This window comes from Elaeis guineensis, chromosome 13 (genome assembly GCF_000442705.2).
Source record: "Elaeis guineensis isolate ETL-2024a chromosome 13, EG11, whole genome shotgun sequence".
NCBI lineage: Eukaryota > Viridiplantae > Streptophyta > Magnoliopsida > Arecales > Arecaceae > Elaeis > Elaeis guineensis.
In genome coordinates, this window is record NC_026005.2 from 66,444,530 (window position 1) to 66,464,821 (window position 20,292).

Here is a 20,292-nt window from a genome sequence, read left to right on the forward strand (position 1 = left end):
ACTAACAAAATGGTTCGGACTTGCACACAATGCACAAACTTCTTGGATTGGATTAAGTGGAATCGGGGATTGTCCAGTATTTAGAAGACGGTCTAATTTTTGGGACAGTTCATCTACCTTACTGTGGATATCCATGATGTTTCCAATCTGATAAATTCCACTTCTTTTTTGTTGAAGCATGGGTTGTTCTCTAGAGGTGGCAGACATATGATGTAGAGAATTCTCACTAAGTGTTTCAAAGAGCTGCCAGGCTTCATCCTCACTCTTTAGCATGAATGTCCCACCACATGATGCATCAACCATTTGTCGGTGTTTCTCCGATAGACCATCATAAAAACACTGACAAAGTTGCCATTTAGGGACAGCATGGTGTGGACATTTACGAATGAGGTCCCTTAACCTTTCTCATGTCTCATGAAAAAGTTCACCCTCCAATTGAGAAAAACTAGTGATAACTTTTTTAATTTGATTTGTTTTTCCAATTGGAAAGTATTTCTTGAGAAATTCTCTCTAAAGATGATCCCAAGTTGAAATAGTTATAGAGTCTAAGGAGTTTAACCAATGCTTGGCTTTGTCCTTAAGTGAGAAAGGAAATAGTTTCAACCTAAGGGCATCATCGGAGAAGTTTTGGATTTTTACTGTGGAACAAATTTCAAGAAATTCATCTAAGTATTTGTATGGGTCCTCGTTACTAAGTCCATAGAATGATGGCAACATTTGAATAATGCTAGACTTAATCTCATATTGGGTAGCTTCTACTGGAGGTGCTTGAATGCATGGAGAGTAGGTATACGAGGATGGAGTGAAATATTCTCTCAATGGGCGTGGAGGATTAGCCTCACCAGGTGCAGCCATGTTTCTAACTCGGATAGTCTTAAGAGTCTTTTCTAATTCTTCGTCTAATGGTTGCAAGTTGGGTTTTATTGATCGTCGACCTAACATGTAACTAAAAGGTCTATGTAGGACTATCCTAGTCTGTTAAGGATTATTTTTTTATTAAGAGGAGAGGAGAAGAGAGAAAAGAGGTCTCAAGAAGAGATCCTAAGAAGTCCTAAAACTAATAAGAGAAAGAAGAATTAATTGTGGTTAGATTTTAATTACAATCAAGTTAGCACACAGTGGACTCTCTATCCTAAAGTTATCCTAGTTCTAGACAGCTCCTAACTGTTCTAAGTTAGCCTTCAAGCCCTCCAAGTCGGAGCTTGACCAACCAGCTGGCCAAGTAAGTGTAAGGTCGGTGGGAGTCCCCCCGTTGCTTTCCTTAGACACCAATTAAATTGGTCAGGTCAGCAAACGGAACCAATTAAAAGCCACCTTCCTTCGGGCCTAATCGTCCCGCAAATCACTTGCCTAGACACCAGCTAGCTGACCAAGTCTAACCCAGTTCAACTCTCAGGGTCACTTGTCCTAATGAGCTCGAAATCCTTAGGGGCCAATGTCTAATTAATTTTAGATTAAGGTCTAGGTTATGCAAATGCAAGGGAGTGATTTGTGGGTCAAGGAAGGGTGATCAAATCCCCACCTTATCTTAGTTAATGGGTTGCGCCCTTAAAGTTAATTATGGAGATGCAATGCAAAGAAACAAGGTGTCCAATCAAGTTAGAAATTTTTATATTTGAGGTTATGCTATTTTAGTTAAGTGTTATGAAATGTCAGTGGCTTCTCTTTTTTTTTTTCTAAAATAAGGTTTATAGTTTTATCTTTATATATATATATATATATATATATATTTTTTAGTTTTGCAAGAAAATAAGTTTAAGTGATTAAGTCTAAAAAGCAATAAATCACTAGGCTATAAAAAGCAGCAAATTATTCTAAGCAGAAAATCCCTAAGATTAAAAAGCAGTAAATTAGCTATGCAAAGTAATTATGTAATTATGCAAATAAGATTATCTAGCTAGAAAGCAATAAAAAAATTTAAAATGAGAAATAAAAATTGAAAAGTATTTAAAAAAAAAATTAATTTTTTAATTCAACCGTGCCAAGGTCCCCGACAACGGCATCAAAATTTGATGCGTAGTCGTTGATAGCACCAAAAATAACTCTACTCACTACGTAGGAAGGATGAGTCGAGATCGTATCCTCAGAGACCTTGGGCTAAATTGAGATTGCAAAATAAAAGAAAGAAGCATTGTTTTGATTTAGAAAATAAATTATCTTAAAATTAATGTAATTAGAAAATAAAGAGCTCGAGAGTTTTGAATTAATTTTGCACTAGTAGAGTTGTATCTCTTTTTTTTTTAATTAAATAGATACGATTAATCTTAGAAAAAATATCTATCTTTCCTCAGCACATCCCGTACCCGTAGATCACGAGCGTCTCCGAAAAGTACTAGGTAAATAACTCTTCTTTCCTCGGCACATCTCGTATCCGTAGATCACGGTGCATCTCCAGAAAGTAAAAGTTGTTCCTAATATTAATCTAACAGAAAAGCATAAATAAAAGCATATAAAAGAGAGCAGATAAAGAACTCATGATAATTTAAATAAAAAGCATAATCTTTATTGTATATAAAGAAATATAAGAAAGTTTAGAACACTAAACCCACTCTGCATCGTTACAAAATTTCTTCTCCACTCTCGAGACTGCTAGCCTAGCTGCTCATGGAGTAGTCCCTTTCTCTTCCTCTATGCAAGGCTCTAGAAGAATTTCTGGGATGATCCTCAAATAGAAGTACAAGAGCCTTTTTATAGGTGTTAGGAGGGAGGAGTTTTACATGGTTTTCCGATGTGGGACTAAAGAAAATACTAAGAACTAAAAGATGGATGGATGAGATGGAAAGATCACAAGTAGATAAAGAAAATATAAATTCTTCCTCTTGAAGTATTTCCAAATATTATAATTTTTTCCTTTAATTTTCAGATCCATCTGTTCTCCACTGTGTCCGCCAGCACAACTCCCCGCGAACCCGCACGCCGCGCCCGAATGCCGTGCCCGCCCGCATGCCGCCTGCCCGCACGCCCGCACATCCGTCCGCCCGCGCGTTCGCCCGCGCACGCCCGCCCGCGTTCGTTGCCGCGCGCTCGCGTGATGCCGCATGTCCGATTACAAAAAGAAACTTTTGTTTCTTTAAAATGATGCCTATATCCTTTTTGGGTTCTTTACATAGTATCTTCATTTTCTATAATACCGTATGCATCCTTCTTTTATTTTAATTTTGTTCTAAGTCCAATTTTCTTCAAACTCGAGTCTTTTTTATCTGTAAATCAGACTCTTTGTATCGACGATCACCTTTCCTGTAAAACATAAAAAGAAGCATCAAATTCTTAATAAATAAAATAAATTAAATATAATTTTCTACTTTAAATGACTTAAATTAAGTGTTTATCATATATTATTTACGATGAGAATCTATATTTCCATCGCTAATAGCCCCAAAATTTTATTTATGATGATTATTTTTATCGCTAATTACGTTATTAGCAATAAAATTTTCTTCCATTGTTAATAATTACTAAATTTTTTTTTCATTTCTAAGTTTTTAATAAGTAATTTTATGATGCTCGTATGATAAAATTTGTTCAGATCCAACTGACAAGATAGACAGCAGGACCACATTGATTCACTGAAAGCGAGTTTAAGGATATTTGACTGCAAACTTTTTAACTCAGGACTTCCTGCATAAAATAATGATATTTGAGAGGTCAAAAAATAGAACTAGGCCACTTTAGCACCAGAGCCCAGATATGGGGTGCAAAATTTTCCCTTGATCTACTGCCATATTACCCTTTTTATTTTTTTTCTTTTGTTTATTAAGTAAAATGGATGGAAGACCAACCAAAATCGGGCAAAAGCATGATTCAAACTAGGGATGTCAATGGATCAAATTGTATTTGGTTTACATGCAGGTTGAAGTAGGTTCAACCCATACCCCACATATACTTTTTCTTCATCCATATCAGCTCATCAACCTTTCTAAATTTTTATTCATTACATATGTGCATAACTAAGAAATAAAACAAAATGATGTTTTCAAAGATCACAAGCAATAAAATCAAGATTTATCTTTAAATATATCATTATAAATATAATAAACATAAAATTTAGTATATATGATAATTATGAACTAACTAACAATAAAACTAGATAAAATGCACTCATATATTCTAAAATATCTTGGCCTACTCTGTCCATCATTCTTGTAAACTTTTAATATTAATATTTACTATTTTTATATGTATTTATAATTTTTTTATGATAAAAATTTTTATTATTCTTTTTTTTAAATTACATCTGGCATTTTAAGTATGATTCCAATAATTTTTTTAAATTTTCAAAATTTTTAAACCATTAGCGATGAATTTTTCCATCGTTAAAAGTCATGTTTATGATAGAAAATTTATTTTCCATCGCTAATAGTTTAGTTTTTGAAATTTAATTTTTTTTATTTTTTAAGTATTGGTGATGATAAAAATCATCATAAATAAGTAATGATTTTGTGACGTTAATTCATTTTATGGTCACAAATAGTTCATTATTCATGATGAAAAATTTTCATCATAAATTATCTTTTATTTTTAAATTTTTAAAATATATTTATTTATGATGGAAATTACTTTTTTCATCATAAATAATAATTATTAGCAACAAAATTAGTTTCATCACAAATATTATGTAATTTTAAATTTTTACTTTTTCTAATTATTTATGACCAAATAATTTGGTCATAAAAACTATCTTATTGGTGATGAAATTTTTTTTTAGTCGCAAATATCTTACTTTTAGAATTTTAAAATTTTTATAAATTTTTTAGATATTAGCGATGAAAATTTTCATCGTTAATGTCATTTATTAGTGATAGAAAATAATATTCTATCATAAATATTTTAATTATCTATGATATTTATTTTTTCATAGTAAATAATCTTTATATTTTAAATTTTAAATTATCTAACATTTTAAAGTATTAACGATGAAAATATTTATCGTTAATTAACTTTATTTATGACATAAATTTTTTTCATCATAAATAATTAAATTATTTATGACTATTATTTATGTCATAAATAATCAAGAATATTCAATTTTTTATTTTTCTTCAAATATTAGTGACAAAAATTTTTAGTCATAAATTATAGGTATTTGATGACAAAAATATAATTTTCATCGCAAAAAATTTAACTATTACCGATGAGTGTATATCATCGCTAATAATTGGATATTTATAATTTAAAAATAAAAATTTATTTATAATGAAAATATTCATCGAAAATAATCAATTAATTATAATGAAATTATTTTTTTCATTGCTAATAGTTTTTTTTTGTAATGAATTTCTTTAATTATCATAAATATTTCTTTATTTTTGATGAAAAATTAATTTCATCATTGATATGGTTATTTGTGATGAAAATATTTTTTATCGTAAATTAATTCACCACTAAAAATCTCTTTTCTTGTAGTGTATTTCGAACCAGCTTCGAATTAGATTCGAATTGGATTCATCTTGATGAGATATGAGAATTCCTACTTGCACTAAGATTTCTCTCTCATGTGGGCCGACCAATATCTGAAATGGTGCTAGTTTGGGGCATCCCATATGGGTAAGGAAGTGGGTGCAAAGTGGTTGCCATAAGTAATGGCAATTCTATCTCATGTAGGAATCCTTCTTTTATGAGTATTGGACTGATTCAAATCAGATTTAGGTTAGGACTTCTGTACTTATTGGGTCATAAAAATTATTTATAAATAGAGAGGATCTCTACCTATAGATGTATAACAAACAAATCAAATTAAGAGAAGAGAAAAAGAGAAAGAGGCATGTGAAGAGAGAGGCCCTTCTTCTTCTCCTTGGCCTCTCCCTATTGGTGTCGCCCCTCTTCCCTTTGGCATGGGGTCTTTTTGGGCATCTCACCTATTGGTGTGAGGTGTCACACCAGCATATCTTCTCCCTCATTTGATTAGATTGCGAAGGTAATTGGATCAGAGTTCTTTCTACTTTCCTGCGGTATCTGACGTGCATGCGAAGTAGAAGATCTGCACATCCAGGCCTCCATGAATATTTATTTCAGATAATTTAAGATTTAATTTTGATTCTATTACTAATCAGATAAAAATTTGAACCTTAATCATATAGATGAATAGAAATATTTTTAAATACAATCTGGACCTTCCGAAGAGAAAAGTTTCCCTTCCCTTCAACTGGTATCAGAGTAGGCTTGAAATACATGCATGCATAACTAAATTTTTTAAGATTAATTATATTAGAAATAATTGAGATTTTTTATGAAACATTAAATCTAATTTAAATCTTTTTGTATGAAATTTTTGATCTGATTTTAATTGGATTAAATGAGCCTAATCAATGGTTGTTTGAGATTGTTATAAGTCTTTTATAACAAAATTCTGTTGTTGTTGAATTTTTAATGGAATAAAAATATGAATTAAAATTTATTTTAGTAAAATTTTAATATTATTATTTTTATTATGAAGTGGGGTTTATTTTATATCTAAATTAGATCCATTTCAATGAATATTTGATCTAAATTCTATCAAAATTTAGTACTGCACGAAAATAGATTTTATCAAAAATTTCTTTCTTATGCATTCATGTTTGCATCTAATTTATTTTCTATGTGATATCATATCTGAAAATAATATTTTATAATCAGTATAAGATATATTTTAGATCTGATATGATGTATATGATGCATCAAATCTAATTAGATTAGATAAAGAACATAATCAATAAGATCAAAGATATATTCATCACAAAATAATTTTATTAATAATTATATGTTGATGTAATTATATATGAAATTAGATTTTAGATCTTAATAGTCTAGTACTCGGATTGATAAGATCATCAGATTGTTTGGTCATAAGACTTTGAAAGGATTAATCTTTTTTTTGCCTATTCGATGGGTTCTCTTATGACGTGTAAGGATGTTATTGTGATCCAGTTTCATGAAAAAAAAAAGTAAATTAATTTTTTATGTATTATTTTAATCATAAATATATTTAGATTAGATATAAAGTGATTTATAATTCATTACAATAGGATAAAATTCAGATGTAAAACTATTTCAAAATTGAATGGCATGTTACATATGATGTAATTGGTATGGATCTAAAAGTTATTATGAAGCATGAGATGTATGTATGAAGTTTAGATTATATCTATGCATGTTTAATTGTTAAACATACTATAAATATTTATTTTCATGTATTGAAATATATCATATGTTTCACCTGAAACTTTTGTAGAATAGTTCTACAGATTGAAACACACATTTCATACACTTAATTATGAATTAAGTTTGAATGATCTAGATTTGAGAATTGAAGATCATTAAGACACCACATAAATCAATGGGCAAAGGATTAGCAAGAATTAGGTCCTTCTAATGAGTTAGACTTAGAGTTAGATATACATATGGATCAAGTAGAGAAATTAATTAGTTATAATCAAGTATTGAATTAGATTAGGTCAGTATTTCTCTAAATCAACCTCAATAGTTGAAGTTTGATCAAGTCCATATATTTGATCCTAATAAATGAACCATGATCATGGCTCTATGGTTGAGCCAAATCTTCTGGTGTGCCAAATCGAAACTAATTAATTAGTTGGTGTTTAAGATAAGTTTGGCAGATTCGATCAAGTAATTTTTAATTGAGAGCTATTCGCCTAGATGCATCTACGGTAAGTTAAGGGCATATCCCTCCGATTGATCTCGCTTATCCGACCAACATGATAGATTATGTTTTGATTAGGTCACTAGTCAATTCGTGTAGACCCATGCCATTAAGATAAATCAGTGTGACTGATTAGGTATCTTTAGACCAGCTTGTGTCTAGTCATCTATATGACTTGGTGAAGTCAGTGGGAGGATTGGTAGCTTGCAGGTTGATTTCTTCTCTTATTCTCAGATTAGTGAAATCAAATTTTTTAAATTATTAGGTCCATAAAATGATAAAGTTATGAGATAACTTGATCATTGCCTCCCATTAAAGTGCATGATAATGAGTCCAATATTTCAAATAGACATTGGAGGTACCACATGTCTGGTATTTATTACATATTGAAATTGTCATTCATCATATGACCATCATGATGTACTTTCAGATCAATGCTCAGATTGATCGAGCCACATTTGGGTTTGAACATCTATTTATTGGATGCACTTGGTGTGTCATATTAATGGTTGGACCTAATCAAAATTTTCAATGAAAGTGCCACATATCTGTTGAAAGGATGCCTGGGCAACACCTAATTGCTGGAAGTTGTTTGAAGAAATAATTAGTTATGAATTTACTTATGGATGCACTAAGATTGGTCGAGCCACACTCGGGCCCGAATGCAGTCCGTGTGGATTCTAGTACCCACTAAAAAATTAGTATAATTTTTCAAGTTGGAGATAGAGGCTACTAATTTATGAAAATAGTGGAAGGATCTTTAGACTAAAGTCTATATCTTTAGAATTAAAAATAATTCATATACTAATAGACTGATATTTTTTTTCAGTTATGGCCAACAAACTATCCCTCCATATGCTGTTGGACAGCGGCAAGCTCACCAAACCCAACTTCAATAGCTGGTATCAAAAGTTGAAGATCGTCTTAGAGCACAAGAGGATTTTTGTACATCCTTATGGATCAGATACCTGAGAACTAGCAGCCAATGCTCCTCATGCCATGAGAAGCACTTACATGAAGTGGCTCAATGATCGCACGATTGTGCGTTGTGTGATGAGGGTAGCTATGAACGATGAACTTAGTCATAAGTTTGAGGATGTGCAGCCAAAGAAGATTATTCAAATATTGAATGAGTCCTTCGACACCCCTGAGGATGTGAAGAGATATAAAATCTCCCATGCAGTGTTCAATACCCATATGCGAGAATAGACTCTAGTCATCAATCATGTATTATACATGATTGAGAAAATTGAGTGCCTTAGCAAACTTAGCTTTCTATTGCATGAATAGTTAGGCAAACATACTATCCTCAATTTGCTATTGAAATCCTACCTATTCTTTCTCAGTCATTATAGAATGATGAAGCTTGTGGTAAACTATCTTGATTTGCTAGGGTTACTACAGACTTTTGAAAAGGATCATGAGCTCCAGAAGGAGCCAGTGAATTTAGTAGGAGGTTCATTTGCAAGATATCGATATTCTAGGAGAAGAAAGAAGAAAAAGATATAAAAATTTTATACTGCCGATCCTAAGCAGAGCAAACCATCAGAAGTTGATAAGAAGTAGACAGAATACTTCTTCTGTAAGAAATTAGGTCATTAGAAAAGAAATTATCCTACTTATATAGCCATCCTTGACCTAAATAGATCTGAAAATAAGAGAAAGAAGCAAGCAGTTGCTTCACAAGATACTTATATGATAACTCCTTGTAATTTTTTTGTTTGTGATACTACTACCTGGATATTGGATATCGAAAGTCCTATTAATAGATATAATTCATTATAGGGACTACAAGCAAGTAGGAAGTTTCGAGAGGACGAGCGGTTCCTTAACATTGGAGATGAAAGTTTTATTCCAATTCTGGCCTTAGAAACTTTGCTTATCTTTGAGTCCAGTAGTGTCATGATAAATGATTGTAATTATTATCCCTCTTTTTTTATGAATATCATCTTTATAGATCTTTTGGCCAAACTTGGTTATAAGTTTATAATAAAAGATGATTTTTGTGATATCATTGTGAATGATATGCAATTATGTATGGATAATTAAAACATGGCATATATGTAATATCACGGTCTGTTAGTACAATATGCACAGCCAATAAACATCCTAAATTAAATAATATTAGTGAATCTTATCTTTGACATTGTAGGCTTGGTCATGTGAACAAGAGTAAGATTGACAGGTTGATCAAAGAACATATCCTTGAGATAGATGGTTGTGAATCATTGCCTACCTATGAGTCCTATCTACTTGGTAAGATGACCTAGTCACCTTTTAAAGAAAAAGATGAAAGAGCCAGAAATATCCTAGATCTAATACATATTGATGTATATAGATGAATGAACATAAATGCAGAAGAGGATAGTACTACTTTATTACGTTTACAGATGATCTATCGAGATATGAGTATGTCTATCTTATGAAGCATAAGTCTGAATCATTTAAAATTTTTAAACAATTTCGTGCAGAAGTAGAGAAAAAATTGGAAGAGTATTAAGATCCTTTGGTCAGATCGAGGAGGTGAATGCCTCACCAATGAGTTCTTGACATATTTGAAAGAGAATGAGATTCTCTCACAGTAGACCCCTCCTGGAACACCACAATATAACGGGGTGTGGAAGAGGAGGAATCAAATTTTGTTAGATATGGTCAGATGCATGATGGGCTTTGTGAGTCTGCCAATCTCCTTTCGGGATATGCTTTAGAATCTATTGATAAAACTCCATATGAGATATGGATTGGGTGTAAGCCAGTGCTCTCACACCTTAGGGTCTAGGGTGTCCACTTATGTCAAGCATTTAAAGACAGATAAGCTTGGACCAAAGTCCGACAGATGCTTTTTATAGAGTACCCAAAGAAAACTAAAAGATACTACTTCTACCTTGCTGCAGAGCAAAAGATATTTGTTAGCAGTCAGATAGTCTTTTTGAAAAAGAAGTTCCTCGGTGAGGGAGCTAATGCTGTAAAATTGAACTTGATGAAGTTCATGAGGTGGAAGGATTGACACACAAAATTGGATTTGATTGGTGAATTGAATTTGGAGCCAGTAGAGGTGCCATTAAGGAGATCCGATAAAGTATCACGTCAGCTGGATAGATACTACAGTTTTCTAGTCTGGGATGGTGACCCCATCAAACTTGATAAAAACGATGAGGATTCGATTACCTATATGGAGGCCATGCAAAGGCCCAACTCTCAGAAATGACTTGAGGCCATGAAATCCAAGATGGAGTCCATAAAGATCAATAGTGTATGGATACTAGTTGATCCATTTAAAGGGATAAAATTTATAGGGTGTAAATAGATTTTCAAGAGAAAAAGAGAAGCGGATGAAAAGGTAGAGACCTATAAAACCCATCTAGTTGTCAAGAATTATCGTCAGTATTATGGTATTGATTATGACAAGACATTCTCTCCCGTAGCAATGCTTAAGTCTATCTAGATTATGCCTGCTATCATTGCACACTTAGATTATGAGATCTAGCAGATGGATGTCAAAATCGCTTTCCTTAATGGGGAGCTGGAAGAAAAGATGTATATGATACAACCTAAAAGATTCACATCCACAGATGAGTCGAAAGTGTGCAAGCTGAAAAGATCTACTTATAGACTTAAGCAGGCTTCTAGGCATTAGAACATGCATTTTGATAAGGTGGTCAAAACATATAGCTTCGTTAGGAACGGAGAAGAGCCTTGCATCTACAAGTGGGCTTTCGATTCTATAGATCTTCTTTGTATTGTATGTGGATAATATACTATTACTAAAAAATGACATCCTAACTTTACAGAGTTTGAAGCTGTGGTTATCATCATAATTCTCTATGAAGGATTTGGAAGATGCATCCTACATCCTAGGGATAAAGATCTATAGGGATAGATCTAGAAGGTTGCTTGGATTGTCTCAATCTACATACATCGATATCTTGTTGAAGTGGTTCAACATGGATAATTTCAAAAAATGCTATCTTTCAATAGGCCATGAAATTATTCTTTTCAAGAAAGATTGTTTGACAACTCCTGAGAAGAGAAAGCGCATGAGTAGAATACCATATGCTTCGATAGTAGGATCTATTATATATATTATGACATATACGAGGTTGGATGTGGCCTATTCACTAGAGGTAGTGAGTAGGTACCAGCTGGATCCGAATGAGAAGCATTGAAAGATTGTGAAAGTAATTTTTAAGTATTTAAGAAATATTAAAGACCAATAGCTTATCTATCGAGATATTGATCTAAAACTTATAGAATATATTGATTTCAGTTTTCATTCAGATTATGATGACAGCAGAAGCATATCAGGCTATGTATTTATTCTGAATGGAGGAGCTGTATACTGGAAGAGTTTCAAGCAACATACTGTTATCGATTCTGTATATGAGGCAGAATATATTGCTGCATCGGATGCTGTAAAGGAAGCAATGTGGTTGTGGAAGTTCATCACTGAGCTGGGAGTTATACCTTCTATTGATGGCCCTGTTCTACTGTATTGTGACAGCTCCAGTGCCATAACTCAGATAAAAGAACCAAAATCACACCATCGTACTAAGCATGTTCTGTGCCGCTATCACCTGGTGTGGGAGATCGTGAACCGAGATGACATCGAGCTTCAAAGATCTACAAAAATGAGAACCTAGCTGACCCCTTCATTAAAGCTCTTGGGATCAAAGAGTTCGATGACTTCAAATGAAAGATGGGTATAAGATATTGCTCTGATTGGCTTTAGTCTAAGTGAAAATTATTGAAAATTATATTCTAAAATCAATCATGTGATGATTGAGTTTCTCTTTGTATATGAATTATTGATTTTTGAATAATAGTTGTTCTGACATTTTTCATCACAAAGTAACATCTTCCTTGAACTTTTGTGCTGTGATGAAGTCTTTAGAGCTATGCTAGTATACAATAAAGAGAAGATTTATCATATAGTTCTTAAATATATTCACAACCAAATGATATGTTATTATAGGACGGTAATGTTTATCAAGTGGAGGTCGTTGTGTGCCATATGGGTTGGTTGTCTTCTTAATCAAGAAGTGTGATGATACTTGTATGGCATACAGGTGAGATATAGGACTATATCATCACTGAATAAGTGACTCACTTGCTGAGCATTCTATTGTCAAGAGCTATTCATGAAACATATGGATATAAGTATCTTTCAGATCTGAGGTTACTGTAGTGACTTGCAAGCAACTCACTGTATTTTGATGCCAGACTATCTTAATTTCTAATACAGCGATGGAAGGCTACTGGATACAGTCAAGTACTTATGAAGTCTGTGTGTAGATCCAGATGAAACTGATCCCTCCAGATTATTGGAGATGATGTATCACTGTATTTCAATTTAGCAAAGTCTTGACTAGGATAATCCATGAGATGGGTTTGAAAGGTTGAAATACAATGTAGATGAAGCAATCTCGATTGACAATTAACCTGAGATCATTCTAGAGCATCCAAGGTCAAAAGGATGAATTATGCTGTAATCATGTGTATAGATTTTGAAATATTTTTACGATAATTCGATATATCTGAACGTCGAAAACTATTACTAGATGGTATCTCGATTGGTGCAGAAATTGATTCCTGTGCTATCGGCTTAGTGTTTGAACCTATGGAGTCATGCACACAAATCAGACAAAATAGAAAGAAATTGGCCTATATTTATATATTCAAATTGAAAGTACTTAATTTGATTGAACATATAAGCTAACTTGATTGAGAATTAAGTTATGGATCAAATGACATTGAAGAGTTAACTATGTCTACCTAGCACTATATATGAGGTTCAAGTTCGATCCTGGAGATGAATAGTTTTTGATCTATGATCCACGGAGCATATGAGAGATTAAATTTAAATGTTAATTAATTTTAAATTAGATTTGAATTAATTAAGCTTAACTGGATCCAAAAATCTAAGTTAAACTTAGTACAGAAGTTCTAAAGAGTTTGAGATTGACAGTCTTTCGAAATTATTTCGAACCAGCTAGCTTCGAATTGGATTCGAATCAGATCCATTTTGATGAGATATGAGAATTTCTACTTGCACTAAAATTTTCCTCTTGTGTGGGCTGACCAACACCTAAAATAGTTCTAGTTTGGGGCATCTTATGTGGGTGAGGGAGGAGGTGCAAAGTGGTTGTCATAAGTGATGACAATTCTATCTCATGTAGGAATCTTTCTTTCATGAATATTGGACCAATTCAAATCAGATTTGAGTTAGAACGTCTATACTTATTAGGTCATGAGAATCATCTATAAATAGAGAGGATCTCTATCTATGGATGCATAGCAAACAAATCAAATTGAGAAAAGAGAGAAAGAGAGAGAGAGGCATGTGAAGAGAGAGGCCCTTTTTCTTCTCCTTGGCCTCTCCTTTTTGGTGCCGCCCTCTTTCCTTGGGTGTGGGCTCTTCTTGGGCATCTCACTTGTTGGTGTGAGATATCACATCAGCACATTTTCTCCCTCATTCGATTGGATTGCGAAAATGATTGGATCGGAGTTCATCCTGCTTTCCTGCAGCGTCTGGCGTGCATGCAAAGTAAAGGATCTACACATTCTGTAAAGATTTATTTTAGATAATTTAAGATTTGATCTCTGGTTCTACTACTAATCAGGTAATGATTTGATTCTTAATCATATAGATGAATAGAAAGATTTTTAGATACAATTTGGATCTTCCGAAGAGAAACAGTTTTTCTTCCCTTCATTTATGCCTGTCTGAAGCCGATTATATGCTATGAAAGATACATGAAGAAATCTACAGAAGCCACTTGGGGGGTAGATCCCTCTCTTATAAAATTTTTTGGTAGGACTACTACTGCCCCACTATGCAGCAAGATGCAGGCAGCTTCTTCAGAAAGTGCGATTAGTGCCAAAGAATTTCTAACATTCAGTATCAACTGACAATACTTCTGACTTCTATCAGCATTCCGTGGCTATTTGCTCAATGGAGGATGGATGTCATTGGTCATTTTCCTCTTGCATTAGGTCAGCATAAATTTCTTTTGATGGCTATTGACTATTTTATAAAATAGATCGAAGTCGAGCCTTTGGCCCGCATAACAAAGGCAAGAGTAAAAATTTTGTTTAAAAATCTATTATCTGCCACTATGGTCTTCCCAAAGTGCTAATCACAGACAACGACAGACAATTTAGTGATGCTCAACTTTGTGAATTCTATAGAGAATATAGAATAGAGCACTGCTTTACCTTAGTGGGCCACCCACAAGCAAATGAAGAGATGGAGGTGACCAACAAAACTCTCCTGCAGAGCTTGAAGGCTCGAGTAGATCAAACTGGGAGGTCATGGATAGATGAGCTTCATCATGTACTATGAGCTTACCAGACCACTCAGAGGATCCCAATGGGCAAGACTCCTTTCAATCTAGCATTCGGGACTAAAGCTGTCATACTTGTGAAATTTGAGCTCCCATCTTTCAAAGGGGAGGAGTATAATGAAGATACCAACTCAATGTGGCTTTCAGCTAACCTTGATCTAATTGAAGAAAGTAGGGAGCGTGCTGCTGTGAGAATGGCAATCTGTCATCAAAGGATCGATGGCCAGATACTATAATTCCTAGGTCAAAATCAAGAAGTAAGTTGGTGATCTGGTATTATGGCGAGCTTAAATTTCATAGCCTACTGAGCAGAGGAAGCTATCACTCAACTTGGGAAGATCTTATCAAGTGGATAAGGTAGTATATCCTGGACCTATTGGCTAAAGCAACTCGATAGGACTCCACTTCCTAGGCCATGAAATTCGGCCAACCTATGTATGTATCATCAATAATATTGTAATATCTTGCTCTTATTATATATATAAATTTTTAGGTTCATCAATTTATGTTTGTTCATAAAAGTGGCATGAAAAGCTTAAACTCCTATCCCGTGAGCTCTACAAAGGTTCCTTTGATTGGAATAGTTCTTACATAAGGTTTTCTGGTTGGAGTCGAGCTTTCAAGGATTTCTCTAATCTAAATTATGTTTAATCAACGAAGGCGAATCTGAAAGGACCTTCGGAGGACTAACCAAAAGGACCCTCAGTTCACAAGAATCAGCCTTTGATCGATCTATTGCATCAATGAGCAGAGCAAAAATGCCGCTTGCATCAACGAGCAGAACAAAAATACCACTCGCATCAACGAGCAGAGAAAAGATGCCACTTGCATGAGGAGCAAAGTAAATGTGCTGCTCGAATGATTGCTTTCAGTTAGCACTGGCTCAAAATGGTCTATGATCAACCTAGCCACTACTGGGGTCTTTCTGCTCAAAATCAGAGTTCCTCTGCTCAGAACCATTTTTATCAAAATTCATTTGGAGTAATTCTATTTCCTTTAAGTTGGAACATGTTCATTTAAACTGCTAAGGTCGGAATTAAATCAAATAGAGGTAATTCTGAGCTCCTCAGGCTAGAACTAGCCTCTACGTGCTAAGTGGAAATATGCAAAGTATGAATAGAGAAAATGCAGATGCTATGAAAGATTCTGTGAAAGATGACTTCCTTTCATTCATCCAAATATTTATGAGGGAGAAGATGGCGCCTGAAGCACCACCTTACAAAAAAAAGAAGAAGAAAAATGGGCAAAACAAAATAAGAACAAGGATGAGGAGGCTCAGTCCTCATCTAACGAGAAGATCCCCACCTCCTCATTGCTATTTCTGGGCTCTAAGCCATGGAGATCCAATACGGCATTATCCGACACAGGTGAGTCTTGCAATCCTTGAAATCATGGATGAAGGCTACAGCAGCAATATCGATGGCCTCCCTCTCGAACTCCGTAGAGATCCAAAACTCATAGATATAGTGAGCTCAGACATCGGGAGGAATCAGCTCAAGCTGGGGGGTGCATCTGCTTCCAGAAGATGGTGGGGATTGAGAGATGGAGGGTGCCCTGCGAGAGGACAGACCAACATGCTTGGCCCTGGCTTTCTCTTAGGCCACTCTCACTAGGATCCTCCGCTCTTTCACTCTGGCTTTGATTGCTGACAAAGGTGGTGCCATTGTAGCAGAGAGAAGAAGAAGTTTCTGTAAAGGGTAGAAAGATGAAGGGTGGAGTTCAACCAGCCTTCTACTCTATTTATAGGTGCTAGTGCCCACATCGACTGTCAATCGACAGTTTGAAAGAATACAACTGTCCATCAGATAATAAATGGCATGTCTTTCCATTACCAAAAATAAATTTAAGTGATGCCTCATAAACTAGGACATGATGATGTCCCATATGCTTATAGGCCCCACATTCTTTCTTAGGCATTACTCCATTGGAAGAGTTAGCAGCCATCATTTCCTATGACCACTCGCATTAAAAAGAGTAAAGCTCAGATCGATAATCTCGAATAATTGCCTCAGATTCGTATGCATGGATGATTGCCTTTGATCGGCTTAAATCTCAATGGCTTTTGATCGGCTCTAATTCAAAATCAGCCTAGCTACTGTTGGAGTTTCTTTGCTCAGAACATTCATACTTCCTATAATCAAAACTAAATTCATGGCAAAGCTTAATATTTTAAGACAATTCATGTGCTGAATAAAAATACACAGTCACAAATAAAAGGCAGAGCTATGAAGAAAAAACAAACTTCATTTCTTCTGAAGTTTTTACAACGACCTCAAAAGGTCCAAGTACAAAAGAAGAAAAGATAAAGGCCTATAAGGCAGCATCAAGAGTTGAGGCATCCATCATGGATACTTTGGTTGCAGTGGATTTCCAAAGTTCATTCAAAAAATTCAGATTTAGTTCTAGATAGTTAGCAGCAACTCTGTCCTGGACCAGTTGCTTCCCACCGATGTAGGCATCAATGGAGAACTCAACTTTCTCATCCTTGTATTCCATTGACGCTCGAAAGTCTGCAATAGTCCTTGAGGTGGCCTTCAATGTCTTCTTCTCTGCTGCCTCAGCTGTAACTTTACTCTTCTCCGCTTGGGCTTCAAGCTCCCTTATTCTCCCTTGCAATCGAGAGTTCTCTTTGACAACTCCTCTCAAGGCCGCTTCGCCATGTTTAGCCCTCCTTTCAGTGATGTTGGTCCTCATGGAGGCCTCTCCAGCCTTCCTTACAGCCTTGTCTTTGGTACCCTTGAGTGTCTCGGTGCTTCTTTGCTTCAGTCGAAAGATCGCGGTAGCTCTCCATATACCTATTCAGATAATAGGTGAGCTATCAAGAGAAATCTTAGTGCACATGATAAGTATATGTTTAAAGTAAACAAAACTACAGAAGCTCCAACTTAGCCGAATGAAGCTCTCCACGGCCTTTCTCCTCACCTCCCTGTGCGGCTTAAGTAGTAGCTTGGGTACATCAACTGGGAGGAGCATCTTGGTGAATAGCTCGTGCGCCAGTTGGTGGTTCTCTAAGGCTCAAGCCTTGAGCTTTAGTATAGTTGGTGCGGCCCCAGAAGTCCCAACCTCATGGCTGGCTCATCTTTCGAAGAGAATATGATGACAGGAGAAGCCAGTAAGCTCGAAATTGTCTCCTCGGGTATGGCAGGCTCAAAATTGCCTCCTCAAGGCTTGATAGGTTTGGCTTCTTTGATCTCCATCAGAAGTCGATGAAGTCGAGCTAGATTGAATCCTCACGACTCTGAAGTCGCCGACACGAGGAGGCTCAGGACCATCTAGCCCAGGAACCAACAACACCAGGGGATGCCTGATCTTGATAGGGGTGCTCCGTCCACCCACAAGTTTAGCTATCCTTTTTCTATGGGCCTTCTTTTTCACCTCTTTCAGCAAATCCAAGCCCATCTTTGCAACCAAGGCAACTAAATGGTTAGCGTAAGGATAAAGTGAAAATTAAAGAACACATAGCCCTGAGGCAGGTGACCTATGTGCATCTTGAGGAGTGGCTTAGCTGATGTCGGCGTTCAATAGTCTGCACTGACAGAAGCTCCTTCAGCATCGAAACCTTGAAGTTACACAGGGCCTCCATCTCCTACCTCTGGCATTGATTTAACAAAGGTTCTTTAGCATGGCCTCTTGATTACCCTAGACCACGAACCTCCAATCCTCACTGGACATCTGAGAGACAAAGAGAAATCGCTCCTTCCAGTCGTGGATAGTGGTAGGAGCATCCTATATCAATGGATGGACATTGTTCTTCCTTCATATCGACATGTACCGCCACCTATATGAATCAAGATGCCTCTTAAGGCTGAATAAAGAAAAGAAGAGTGCAATGCTGGAATCAATCCCAGCTAACCCACATGCTACAGTAAAACTGCAAACATGCCGCCATGAGTTCGGGATTATCAAACATGACGACATCTTAAGATATTTTTGAGGAGACCTATAAAGAAGGGATAGAGAGGAAGCCTCAGTCCAGCCTGAAAGAATTCCTTATAGAGGCTTATCTACCCTGGGGGAGGTCGACAGACTCGATCATTCGGCTATGATATTTTTAGTTGGAACTCTGGAGGGATTTGAAACTGCTCATGAAGCAATACCACGTCCCACTCCGTTAGCTCAGACTAGAATCCCATTGGGGCGAAATCAGAATCTCCAGAGGCCATTCTCCTTGCAAGAAGAGTTTTGGAAGCAAAGAAGGGTTCTAGAAGCAAAGGACAAAGGAGGAAGAAAATCTACAGCAAAAGGAAATAGGGATGACTAGGAATCCTAAAAGCTTGCACTTAGTTTTGTTTGAGGTCTTAAATAAACAAGGTTCAAATTATCTCCAAGCAATGCCTCTTTTCAAAGCATTAATTATTAGTGGCATGAATCGATAGAGCATGAACAGATGCTCGATGTGTGGCAATCACTAATTAGATATTACCCCTGCCGTCGATATGGTAATTAATGCCAGTGGCAAGTAAATCATACTTTATGCCACTTTCAAAGAGACGTGTGAAGATATGCAATGGTACCTACCATGTGAAGGCAATTTGAATTCCAATTCTTTTAATGTTTGTGCAACACGTATGAATTATATAGTTCGGATTACAACCAGATGTGGCTCGAGCTATGCTTTGCTCAGAATGTTGCTCAGATCATGTATTCGCTAAATTATAGCTCAGATCATATTTTATAATTTCAATTATAGCTAAGTTGTTAGCTAATATAGATCAGAACTTGGCCAATACAGCTCGAAATATGATTTGTACTAATCCATTCATACATCGTGAATATTGTTAATAAAAATAAATTTCATTCATTTGCATCTAAAATTGGTTACATCATCTAAATTATAAAAAAAGAAAGAAAAATACATCACCACCCCAGAGCATCGTCAAAGAAACTTGCTCTAGAGCAGCCTTCTTCAGTGCTGGTAGCTTCTTAAATTTGGATGGCCCCATCGACCTTATTTGCTTTAGCAAAATAACGAGATGCTCTTGCAAATTTTTTGGTGCTATCCGCTGTCACGACTTTCAAGCTTTCATCTAAAAAGTTGACTTGTAGAAACTCAACACTGTCATAAGGGAGATGCGCCAGAATCATTATTTTGCACCTCTTGAAGTCCACAGAGATCGCCATCTTGCAAGTTTGATTTATGATTTTGGCTCCTCTTTTTACCAATCGACCTTCTCTTCTTTCAGCATTCATAGTCAAAAGCTCCTGATCTACGAGCAACGTCAGAGGAGATCCTGGCTCTCTCTTTTCTCCTTCAGCTTCTTCTTCAAGTGTTTTGCTTCTGATGAAGCCTCCTAAAGTTCAGCAGACAGCCCT

General features: G+C 35.4%; 1 non-coding gene across 1 annotated transcript; it reads left to right on the forward strand.

The window, feature by feature from the left end:
• Positions 1-361: 361 nt before the first annotated feature.
• On the forward strand, positions 362-467 carry LOC140853484 (small nucleolar RNA R71). The gene has a single exon (XR_012136555.1). It is a non-coding gene; the product is annotated as a small nucleolar RNA R71 (small nucleolar RNA).
• Positions 468-20,292: the final 19,825 nt, after the last annotated feature.